Here is a 12043-nt window from a genome sequence, read left to right as displayed (position 1 = left end):
TTACACTCAGGTGCTGGTACTAAACCGAGGTGTTATTCTGCAAGGAATGCACCCAAACACATATGGTTGTCTATATGTGACAAACGACCCCTTATATGGAGGCGGCAGGACTGTCCTTGGGTGCTGTCCTGTGTCTCGTCTTTTTCTACCTCTTTTCCTACAGATAAGTCCTTAAGTGGGGAGAGTCGATCATGTCCAGAGGCAAATCTCCCTGAGGAGGCACGTACCTGAGAGTGAATAAGAAGATGACCCTGCCGTCGATGTTATTTGCAATGTTTAAACCTGGTATCTGCTGGACCGGGGAGAGAATAGACACTCAGACTTGGTGAACTGATGTGGACGCCGTATGCTTGTCAGGGATGCACAGTCTGGTCCAGAGCTCCGTGAGCAACCTCAATCTTTAAGACACGGCCGTATTTTAATAAATAGATGTGGATTTAAGTTTTGCGTCCTGCATACTTCACTAAGCGAATCGCGCGAGTCCTGATGTTTTGAAGCATGGACTCAACAAGCGTAAGGATAGAACAGCAGTACATTACAAACATGCATAGATATCGACATAGCCATGCACTCGGAGAAGAGTGCCCGACGTACAGCGTATTGCTGCTGTACTTGAAAATACAATCTGCTCTCCTCAGGTAACCTATTCATCAGTTAACGCTCGCACATAAAATGCACGTCGACAGAATGTACAGCTTCACTCTCAGCAGCTACGGGGCAGGCATACAGTACAGTTATATAGCGGGTGTGATGTTCAGGGGCCTTCGGGGGGCCTTCGGGGGGCCTCGTGTTGCGACTCCACCTGTACGCACGTTAACTGCGGCGTGACTTGGGACAGCCGTCACCGACCTCTTTGGTTCGGGGAACTGTCAGTGTCCTGCCTGGTGTTCCTGGCTAGGCAAGGGAATGGGACAGGCCGGCAGGCCTCGGCCTCTCACTGTCCGCGGTAGCCGCTCGGCCCCCCTGCGTGGCCACGTCACGCAACGTGGCTGCAGTGCAGCCCGGCGACATCGTAATGGCCACTTTCTGCCTGCCACGTGGACGTCGTACAGCTTGAAACCACTCCACGGTTGAGTGTTAACTGAGGTGGCGTAGAGGCTCGGGCTCATTCCATCTCCCGCTTCCTGACGGTACCTGGAGCTGGAGTTGCTGGGCCATCACAATAACTCACCAAAGTACAATTAGATCCATATTACTTTGCTAATTAGCTGACTCTATATTTGCCTACATCCTGGTAACTCGGTGAGCTCACGAGATGGACCTTATCGAACCGTTAACCCCGATTCATGCAATCCCAAGTCCAATCGGCAAATTCTAGACAAATAAAAATCACGGCTTTTTTGTGTTGTCGCTGCATACCTAGCAGCAACAGCGATGCAACGTGAATAAGTAACAACCCGAACCTATAGCACTGAGGAGTTCGCCGCTGCAGCAAAAAAAAGGAAAAAAAGAGCATTTTAAGGTTAGCGAAAATGGATGACTCAGTCTGATGCATTATACTTTGTCAGTTCTGTTGAGGAATCAACTGAGGTGAGGCAGGTAGAAACTTCCCATGTGCGTAAAGTAAAGATATTCTCGTACTTTTTACAATTTGTTCCTGACAATAAACTCCCCTCGTGTCTCACGCAGCTCTGAATGAAAAACCTGCTGCCCACACTTGACTTTTCTTTAGCTTTTGAGAAATTTCAGGAATTACAAATTATTTTGTGCTCACGGAGTTGTTCGTCACAAGCGCTTGTTAGTGGTTTTATTTCACGTCCCTAAATGTTATTTGTTTTCTCTTATTGATCCTTCTACTCTTGCTGTTAGTTGCTTTCATCGAAATTGTTGAAATTTGGGATTCAGATTTTGTCAGGAGGGTTTAAGAGTAAAGCTCTTGTGGACAGCGCAGACAAATTCGGCTGAATGCGCACAGCTCAGTCCAGATTGTTTGTTGTCTGTAGTTCAGCATTCATGGAACACATTTCAGTCTCATACCAATGAGTTGATATAGTCGTAGGTATTGTTCAATATTGTTTCTGCATTTCTTATGAAGGTCCGTATAAGTGAATAAGCTGGAGACCACTGATTAAAAACAGCATAGAATTTATTAAGACCACACCACAGTGAAGAATGTTAAGATTTAGGTAATTGGATAAACATCTAAACAATACAAACAAAAAATACAAAGTGAAACAATCCAAAAATATATATAACCTCTATAAAAAAGAAAGGGAAAAAAAACTTTGTAGAAAGTTAAATACAAAAATATTTTACACTAAATATTAAATATTATTTATTATTATTATTATATTTTAAATATTTACAAACACTAGCAACGATCTATCTACCTACTAAAGCTTGTGAGCGTCTGAGTGTCTCCGCCTGTCCAACAGGGCTATCGTCCACCCTCTTGCTTCTTCCTCTCCTCACTCTTCCTCCGAGCCCTCATGGCCGCCCGTCTGGCCCTCCCCGTTTCCTTTTGATTTACTCTCCAGCGAGCTCAGTCTGACCACAACCTTTCTGTAGCGCCCATAGGTTGTGGTCTTCTCGGGCGTCTGGGGAGGAAACACAAAACACACACTTAGTGTCCTGATTGGTATTGTTTCTCTTTTTAAAGAGACTGGACGGTCTTTCCTTACACTTGCAGCCTCCAGGCTATAATACCCAGACTCCTGATACTGCTGCCCCCCCCCTTCTGAGGATTCAGTGGGACAGCTCCCTCTTCCTTGAGGTTGAGGCGACGGCTCCAGAGGTTGAGGCGACAGCGGTTGAGTCTGACGTGGCCTCCACGAAATGCCGCTGCATCTCCTTGGACTGGGGCACATCCAGATTCCAGCTGTGGCTGTGTCGTGGCACACAAAAGTGGCCATCATCTTCCGGACCTCGGCAGAGTGGACATTTTCAGCCTGGAGACAGAAGAAGACGGGGACACAAAAAGATCGATACTGTTGGTGAAGCCAGCAGAGTTGCCATTGCAATACTGCTGCAGGACCAATGTCAATGAAGTTGGGCTTTCCCAGTAAGCTCATATCCTCCCATGCCCCCCCCACACATACCGGAACCTTGTTTTTAGCAGGCCCTCTGCCCGACGTTAGAAACACCAGGTTGGTGGCTTATTTCCAATAAAACTCAAATTATAAAACACATATTACAAAGCCTCCTTCCGACCAGTTGGAACATTTCTGCCATTTGTAAGTTCCCTGGGCACGTGAACCTCATCCAACTCCTCCTCTCCCTCTGGGTCAAGGGCGGTAGCCATGGCTGGACGGATTCCTCACCCTCAGTGCTTTCGCTCTCCTCGCTGCATCCACGTGACTCTCCGCCTCGTCTGCACTGAGCACAGGGTGGCCGTCCATCTGGTGCCCGTCCAGGCTTCTGCTCTTGTACAAGCAACCCAAAACGGGACAGGCCGAATCCCTGATGTAGACCCTCCTGGTGGCTAAGTTGCGGAGCAGCCTTTCTCTCCTGCACATTGTCAACCCTGCGGGCGCTGCGAGGGTGCTTTGACATCGCTGCGTAGCAGCACACAGGGTAGCGGTTGCTCATTTCAGTTGTGTCATTCCTGAAGGGACAGAGAAAAACATTCTACGTTGATTCAAAAAAGACAAACGGGTGTGATGGAAAAATGTGAATACTACTCTCATCTGCAGAAAGCACTGGCCTTCGGTGGTAAAACGATGCCGGGGCATGGCCTTCCTCCCCGCAGCTGCGATGGAACAATTGCTACGGTTCCCTTCGTACTTTCGCTAAAGTGTAGAAACGCTTACTAAGTGTTGCGCTCTTTGCTCATGGCCGTGTGACCTTTGATCTCCGTATGCTTGAGACCATCTGCAGATGATGAATTCCACTTACCAGAAGACGAGAGTCGACTCCTAGTACTTCATGGAACAGAGAGGATTGCCACCACAGCGCTAATAAGCTTCGGTAAAATTGGATTATCTATATCAAATATTGGCAACAACAAAAGACCCCCCTCCAGGACAGGACTGAGCTGTGTGCATTCAGCCGAATTTGTCGGCACTGTCAAAACGAAGCCACATAAAGACTTGTACTCACTCACCAATCACCGAGTGAAAACTATACCATATCCTATTTCATCATTTATATGTACGTAAATGTGCATATACTTGTATGTATTTATGTTGTGTTTGAGTGTGTTTACTTGTTTATTGTTTTTCTTGAATGTTCTTTTTTAATTATCGTTATTATTATTATTATTATTATTATTATATGATAGTAACTATTTCCACACATTCTTACTACAATAGGTGATTCTATAAACCTTAATGTTGTATGTGTTATTATTGCGTTCCCCAATGTCAAAGACCCCGGAACGACTGGATGTTGACCTTTCAACGTACTGTATCGGCCGTATGGCTCTAAACAACGTACCAAATGACAATGCGGAAACGGTGGCCTGTGGTGATTATCATCTGCAGCTCCACTCAGCTTCACGGAGCTTTACAGTGGGTCTCAGCCCGTTGTTTATCTGTCCGACCCACAGCTTTACCGTTGTGGTTCGCTACCACTGCTCTCATAGCGTGGCTTTTGGCCACAGCAGGCAGATGTTTTTCAGAGAAACAGCTGTAAAAAGCCTCTGTCCACTACCTGCTCAGCAGCAAACGGCAGGCAGACCCAGTCGGTGACCAGCTGGCGAACACAGTGGAGCATTTGGCAGCTAAAGAGCCAGACGTTTCCCTCGGGAGCTGGTGGAGACCAAATACAGAGCTGAAAGAGAGGGAATACTGGACCTAGATCCATGAGGTGGACACAAACAACGATATGATAACGTCGCTCCAGAACTGCTGGACTTTGTATCGTACAGTATTCGGGTTTTATGAAAATGCAAGAAACTTCATATGCACGTGTTGCCGTATGAACGGCATATTTGTAGTCTAAATGATTCTTGAGTCGTGGGTGAGGAGAGGAGTCGTGAAGAGAATCAGCAAAGCAACTAGGAACTTAAGCTTTAGAATAAATGCGGCAGCACAAAAAGAAAAGAAAAAAACATTTCCTTCTGATTTGCAGAAGTATGAAGTAGGAAGTAGCATAAAACAGATGTACTCGGCTGAAATGCAAGTGCCTCGGAATTTTACTTAAGTAAATGGACTGTCCACCTGTAACTTTCATACCTGATGGGCAAACTGCCTACAGCACTGCCAGAGCGACCCACTCTGAAATCCCTCCGGCCGTCCTGCTACCTAAAGTAGCCCGCCCGTTTCCTCGTCCCGTCGGGCTCCTCTCTCACGTCACCGACTTCAACTACAGCACGCACCGATGCCAATCGACGCACCACCACTCGTCCAGGCGCGGAGGTCTGAGAATGAAGCGGCAGGTTCGTTGGTGTTATTTAATGTTCGGCGGTGGACGGGCGGAAGGATATATGCGATCTTTGTAAAAGTCGGCAGCGGCGGAGCGGGACGGCAGAGCGGCGGGTTTCTGCGGAGGCTGGAAGCCTTGTTGTTCCGTTATAGTAACTTCTGGTGGTATTTTGCCCGCGAGAAGGGTGCGTGATCCCGCCTTTGCTCGGAGTTCATTCCGCCAATATTTCCGATACTCGGGGAGAAGTCCGGAGAAGTAGGCTGCTCTCTGAACCGGGCTCCTCGTCGCACAGGATGGCTCTGCCGGCGGGGCTCCAGCCGCAGCAAGGTAACGGCGTCCACCGGATCCAGCTAAAAGGACGTTTTGGACGTTCATGTAATGCACGCACCAGCAATTTTCGAGACTTTACTGTTTGCTAGCTACTCGGTTTGGAAAAAATCCCCCGCAAACCCACACGTAGGCACAATAAGTCAGCGTCGTGTCTGTACATCAGAGAGGCTTGCGGCGGCTAAACTTTGGCAGTTTTACTGGGGAAAATCCAGACAGATTTTATGACATTAATACATTTCCGACGCACGAACCGATTAGTGGACGCGTGTTACTGCGTGACCTTTAAAACAAAACCAGGTGGAGCCATTTTCAGAGCTACGTGTCTGTGCCAACATGCGGAGTTACCTCGTAATAAAACGGTCTCCTCTGCTAAAACGGGGTCTGTTTTTATTATTTTTTTGCCTTGGCATCGTTTGAAGAATTTATACTGGAGATGATGATGATGATGATGATGATGATGATGCTGGACAGTCCACCAGTTTTGAACGGACAACAGGACACAAGAACAACAGGAGTGGTCTGGGGACATTTGCCCATGTACGCGTGTGTATTCGGTTATTTTTGGATATTTGATTGCTTTTCTTTTAAAAGCGCGTGTAAAGCGTCAGGTGTCAAGCTGAAGCGCCAAACGGCAACACGTGGGCGGAGAGAGACGTCTTTGGTGGGGTCACGGATTTTGGCGCGCCACTCGACAGGCTCTCGACCGTCCAAGTGAGCTGAAATAATCCGATTTTTCCCCCTGTGTTTTGTAGCCAAAGCGGCAGAGAAGCAGCCGTTTGAGAACCTGTACCGGCTGGACTCGGTGCTCGGCAAGGGAGGATTCGGCACCGTCCACTCGGCTGTCCGCCTTTCCGACGGGCTGGCGGTAAGAGCAGGGAGCTGCACAGGGCCTGAAAGCCTTGGAAAGTCGTTGAGACCGAAGGTTCATTCTCGACCACGGAAACAGTAGCTGACCGGTCCATTTAGTAGCTATTTTGGAGCTTTCAATCAGATCACACAATTTCCCCCAGCAGGTGGAGTGTGCATGGTTGTCATGAAATATCGATTCGTCTATTCGTCTGCCTATGTTTTTGTTTTTTGACCAGTAGCGTAACCGTCTGTTCTATAACGTATCAGGGAAACATCTCTTTAAAAATGCCCAATACACTTTCCTAGAGCACAGCACGTTTTTAAAACGGAGAACCGCGTAACCGTCAAATTTTCGGCATCTGTGCTTGAAAAATGATGCTGCCATCAGTAGTTTATCAAGATGGCATGAGAAAAACATTTACTAAAAGCTTACTGTTCGGTCACAGGTTTATATTCTAGCGACCGACTGCTGTTTGTTATGTGTCTTTGCATAGAAACAGGATTGGTTCCCCCATGCATGTTTATATGTCATGTGTAACTGTACGGAGGCTGTGTTGTATGTTTCCATGCAGGTGGCGGTAAAACACGTGCGCAGGGAGAGAGTGACGGACTGGGGCCACCTGGTGAGATCGGCAGGAAATGAATCTGGAGCTATTTTGATGATCCAATAATCATTTCAGGCAAAAATCTGCCTCCGAAATGTGAGGATTTGATGCCTTTCTTTGTCGTGCGTGACAGGGAGTTTTCCGACTGTCCGCCAGACAAAGTATACATTTGAAGACGTCCCGTTGGGAAATTATAGCAGGCATTTCTCAGTACTGTTGTGACGTTTTATAAACAAAATGACTAATCGAGTAAATAAAAATGAAAATAATTAGCTGCAGCTCTAAAAGATATAAATACTGTAGGATTGCAATGTAGTGTCACTAATTTCAAACTGTTTCAAATCAAGTACTACCTGAAGTTCCCTCTTACTAAATCTGACGGGAAGCTGTTTTTAAGCTAAGCGAGTAACTGCTGCAGCTCTGAAGTCGATACTGACTTTTTCTGTCTTCTCTTCAACGCTCTCTCAGTGCGGCACCGTGGTTCCTATGGAGATCATGCTGTTGAAGAAGGTGGGTGGGGCGTTTGGCGGCGTGGTGCAGCTGCTGGACTGGTGGGAGCAGGCGGACGGCTGGTCGATGGTGATGGAGCGTCCCGAGCCGGTACAGGACCTGTTTGATTATATCTCGGGCTGGGGCTGGACGAGGTGGTGGCACGAGGCTTCTTCCTGCAGGTGCTGGAGGCGGTGCGTCACTGCTTCGCCTGCAGCGTCTTCCACCGAGACATCAAGGACGAAAACCTGCTGGTGGATCTGAAGACCGGACAGATCAAACTGATCGACTTTGGCTCAGGGGCTCTCCTCAAAGACACTGCCTACACCGAATTTGATGGTGGGTCTGTTTTCTGTTGGTTGTGGCTGCTTTTTGGAAGATTGGGAAATTTTTGAAAGTGACTGCAAAACCAGAATGTAGGACTCGTGACGACCTTCCCATCACACGCATATCCCGTTTTTTTTGGGGGGGTGAGAACAGATGAGCAGCAACTCTGTTCTGCTCGGGAAGTATTTTCCAGGAGCACCAGCTGCGTTTCTCACGCTGCTGCTGGCGTTTGCCCACCGCCACCGCTCTGCACACTCACTCCGACACACTGAACGTTTGGATTCGGATCACTGTTTTATGTCAGCTAATTAAAATACTGTACTTGACGCCTCCTCCCTCCAGGTACACGGGTGTACAGTCCTCCAGAGTGGATCCGGTTCCGTCGGTACCACGGTCGCCCGGCCACTGTCTGGTCGCTCGGCGTGCTGCTGTATGACATGGTGTGCGGGGACATCCCCTTCGAAGATGACGAGGAGATCCTGAGAGGCCAGATCTACTACAGACGCAAAGTCTCCGCGGGTCAGTCCGAGTGCGATGCGTCCTCTCTCAAAGCGCTAAACAAAGTTAGCGCTTTGGTGCTGCAGTGTTTTATATTTCCTGTTGCTCTTCTCCACCTCCTTGTGATTCTGTCACAGAGTGCCAGCAGCTGATTGGCTGGTGTCTGAGACACCAGCCGTCTGACCGACCAACCCTGGAGCAGATCCTCCTCCACCCCTGGGTGACCGCCAGCGACGGTCAGCAGACGGACGATGGCAGCGTCGCACTTCCCGCCGTTACGGCTGACAACTACTCCTCCTCATCTTCCTCCTCAAACCAGGAGAGCGCCTGATTGGTCAGCGGGATGCCGACAAAGGGCGTGGCTCGGACTCGGTTGACGGCAGTCGACTCTGTGCCCCCACCCCCCTTAACAGCCCAGGTTTTCCATCTAGTGTTGCTGTTTGAGTGCCTTGACGTTAACATCTGCTGAGGGTTGAGTAACGCCATGTTAAGGGGTGGAGGGTTCCTCACAGGTTCCACCAAATCCTCATGGTTAAAACATCAATGTAAGTTTGTATTCACTCATTGGCTGAGTTGGCTACTGTGTTACAATCATGTACAGGACTGCAACTGCATATATTCCACCGTTAATCCACCTGTTAATTATTTGGTCCGTCGATTGTTTAGTCCGAATACAGTGACAGTGCTCATCTCACTGCTTAGAGTCCAAGTGTCCAAGAGTCCAAATCCCAATCGTATTCAGGTTACGGTGATATTAGACAGAGAAAAGCAGAAAGTCCACATGTTGGAGATGGTGAAACTGAGAGGCAATGGGGTTATTTTGCTTGAGGAATTACTTAAATGATCAATCACACATCACAATCGTATCAAAATGGACTAAATCCATCAATCGACTAATTTTCTGTGTTGCATCTTAAACCATTAAACCCCATCGCCACCATCTCCAAATGAAGGTAGCTTAGCTTAGTTTAGCACAGAGACTGGAAACAGGGAAACAGCCAGCCCGGCTGTGTCCGAAAGTGACAGAACCCACTTAACACTCCATACCTTTAAAGCTCTCGAATTAGCACGTATCGTCTCGCTTCTTTGATCGGTGTAAAAACCAAACTATCAAAATGACAATATGTACTTTTACAGGGAGTTATGTGTTGGACTATTACTTGGCCCTGAGCAGTTACGAGGCCGGCTGCAGGTCCCGAACAAGAAGTTGTCTGGCTCACAACCTCCCGTAAAATCGCAATTTGTGGCTTTTACGGTTCAGTTTCGTGTGTCACAGTGTTAACCTCCGAGCTTTAAAAGGGGCTCGTGGGCAGATTTTCTTACCGTTAGGGCTGGCTGTTTCCCCCCGCTTCCAGTCTTTGTGCTAAGCTGACCGGCTGCCGGTGGAAGCATCACACTAGGTTCAAAGATTTTCCATCCACCCCACAAAACACCCCCCTCCCACGTTGTAATGTGAGCGTCGAGGCGTCGAAGAATCCTCGCCCGCCGATGTGGCGGAATACTTGAAAATACACTTCATACGAACAGACACACACAAACCTCTGGGGGGCTGGGACCGGTTCGAGACACCGCACCTTAGTCTCAGTTCTGATACCAAAACGTGACTTTTGAAGACTTTTATTTTCTTCACCTTACAATCGTCTCATCCTACAGCGTTCACGTTTTTCCCAATACAAACAGCTGAGAACTCTTCCCCACCCATATCCGGGCTATAATGAACAAAGTCGTGATTTATCCGACGTTTCCAGATTGGAAAGAGGTCGGTCTGACCCAGCCTTACTGTGGACTTTAAGGGCCGACAGTGTCGATATCCTGCCGCTCTTCAGGTTTTGCTTCAAGGCGGAAAAGGAGTCAAAACGTCATCTCTAGTTGGTTGTGGTGTCATTTATTTTCTCAGTTCCCTCCTTCAGGCAGGCTTCTGAATTTGAATTTATTTAAAAGGCGGTGTCAGTATGATACTTTCAAGTGTTGACACCACAACAACACGTGTTTTTCTATAAAACAGTTTTTTGGGGTTTTTTTTGCATTAGTTCTCAAAAGGTTCCATGTCCAGTACCGTAAAATAATCAGTCAATGCAAATACTCAGTTTTGTATTAGAATATACCGTATTTGTTTTTTATATGCACATTTTGTACATTGACTGTGTTTTTATTTATTTACAAAGACATTCTTCTTCCTGTTTATAATTTTTTTCCCCTGTCAGGTTTAAGTTTCAGCTAATTTCTCAAATTCTCATTTCATGTGTCAGAGTTTTTGATGCTTTAAATGTAAAGCACTGGCAGGAAAAAGTATTTTTCAAATTAAACCTTTGTATATAAACTGCTTTTGTGTGATGTGTTGACTCTTTTCAGACTCTTAACTTTTCTCTGTACCAACCACAATTACTTAAAAAATAACCTCAGATTTACATTGGTTTCTGAATTAATGCCGAATCTCCTTAATGGAGTCTCTGAAACAAGAGAAGAAATAAAACTGAGAAGTCTACGGAGACGGAAAGTTGTCATTAAAATAACTTTTCAAGTGGTATTTTTCATTAAAGAAACAAAATTCAAAATTAGAATAACTTGAATTTACCAGACTTTGGACATATATATATATACATATATATATGTATATATATATATATATATATAATTTATGTATGGCTTTGTTTTTGTTTTTTTTCACATCAATACCCATTTAATAATCCTGTAAATAATACACAAAATGGGAAACAAATCCTTTATTAAGCAACTCTGTGACTCAAACCATTAATGCCTTAAAAAATTCATAATACTGAAACTCACTTGTTAAAACTGCTGGTGGTGTCGGGGCAGCGGAGGCGGAGGAGGCTGTGAACCTGTTGTGCTTGCAGGGTGAACACAGAACGGTTAGTGTTGACCATCAGATGTGCTCAATGTCACGAAGACACTAAAGGTTATAATCCCTGAGTCAGCTGTGAATCAAGAAGAGAGTCTCACGGTGGAGAGAGGGTGTCCCGGTTCACCACAAACAGCTGGATAGGTGTTCTGGTTCTTAGGTGCACGGTGACCCGCGTTCGGATGGTGTCGTAGTCCCCCACAACCAGGGTGCAGCGGGTCAGGAGGCAGACCATCGCCCTCTCGCTGCCAGGAGGACGGACACGCAGCCCTACGAACAGTGCCTCCACCAGCCGCTCAGGTGAACAAGCCAATTTAAAGAATTACCGTGATAATGATTTGCTGATTCAAATTCTGCTTTGAGGAAGTTTTTGTGTTAGTAAAGGCAACATGGATGTGTGCCATTCAGCTGATTTACTGCGCTAAATCATCCAGTTTCAATCAGATGCCACCTGTTTCTTCCTTTGCCAGCCAGTAACTGTCGCCACCGTCAGTTACTCTGCGCTATCAGAGGCCTCAGCGGCAGGTGTTTCGCCGCGTCACGTTAATCGTGCTGAGGTGCAGCCTCAGTCGTTATCTAGCCGTGTATAAGGGCAGCGCCAGCGTTGTCTTTTCCTTTTCATGTAGTCGGTACAGGGAGAGGGAGCAGGTGGTACGACGCGTAGCCTTGTGAGTGTTTCATGAATCGGTGCTTGCGTTACTTTATCCGATTGTGTGTAAAACAGGATAAATCTTGCCTGTTAAATTTCCTTTTCTGTGAGCATCAGCATCCTCTCGTCCTC

General features: G+C 46.9%; 1 pseudogene; it reads left to right on the top strand.

The window, feature by feature from the left end:
- The first annotated feature begins 5508 nt into the window (after positions 1-5508).
- LOC120787596 lies at positions 5509-10632 on the top strand (annotated as a pseudogene).
- The last annotated feature ends 1411 nt before the right edge of the window (positions 10633-12043 follow it).

This window comes from Xiphias gladius, unplaced genomic scaffold (assembly GCF_016859285.1).
Source record: "Xiphias gladius isolate SHS-SW01 ecotype Sanya breed wild unplaced genomic scaffold, ASM1685928v1 HiC_scaffold_292, whole genome shotgun sequence".
Classification (NCBI taxonomy): Eukaryota; Metazoa; Chordata; class Actinopteri; order Istiophoriformes; family Xiphiidae; genus Xiphias; species Xiphias gladius.
The sequence above is the reverse complement of the archived record's forward strand: the minus strand, read 5'-3'. Positions and strand labels throughout refer to the sequence as shown.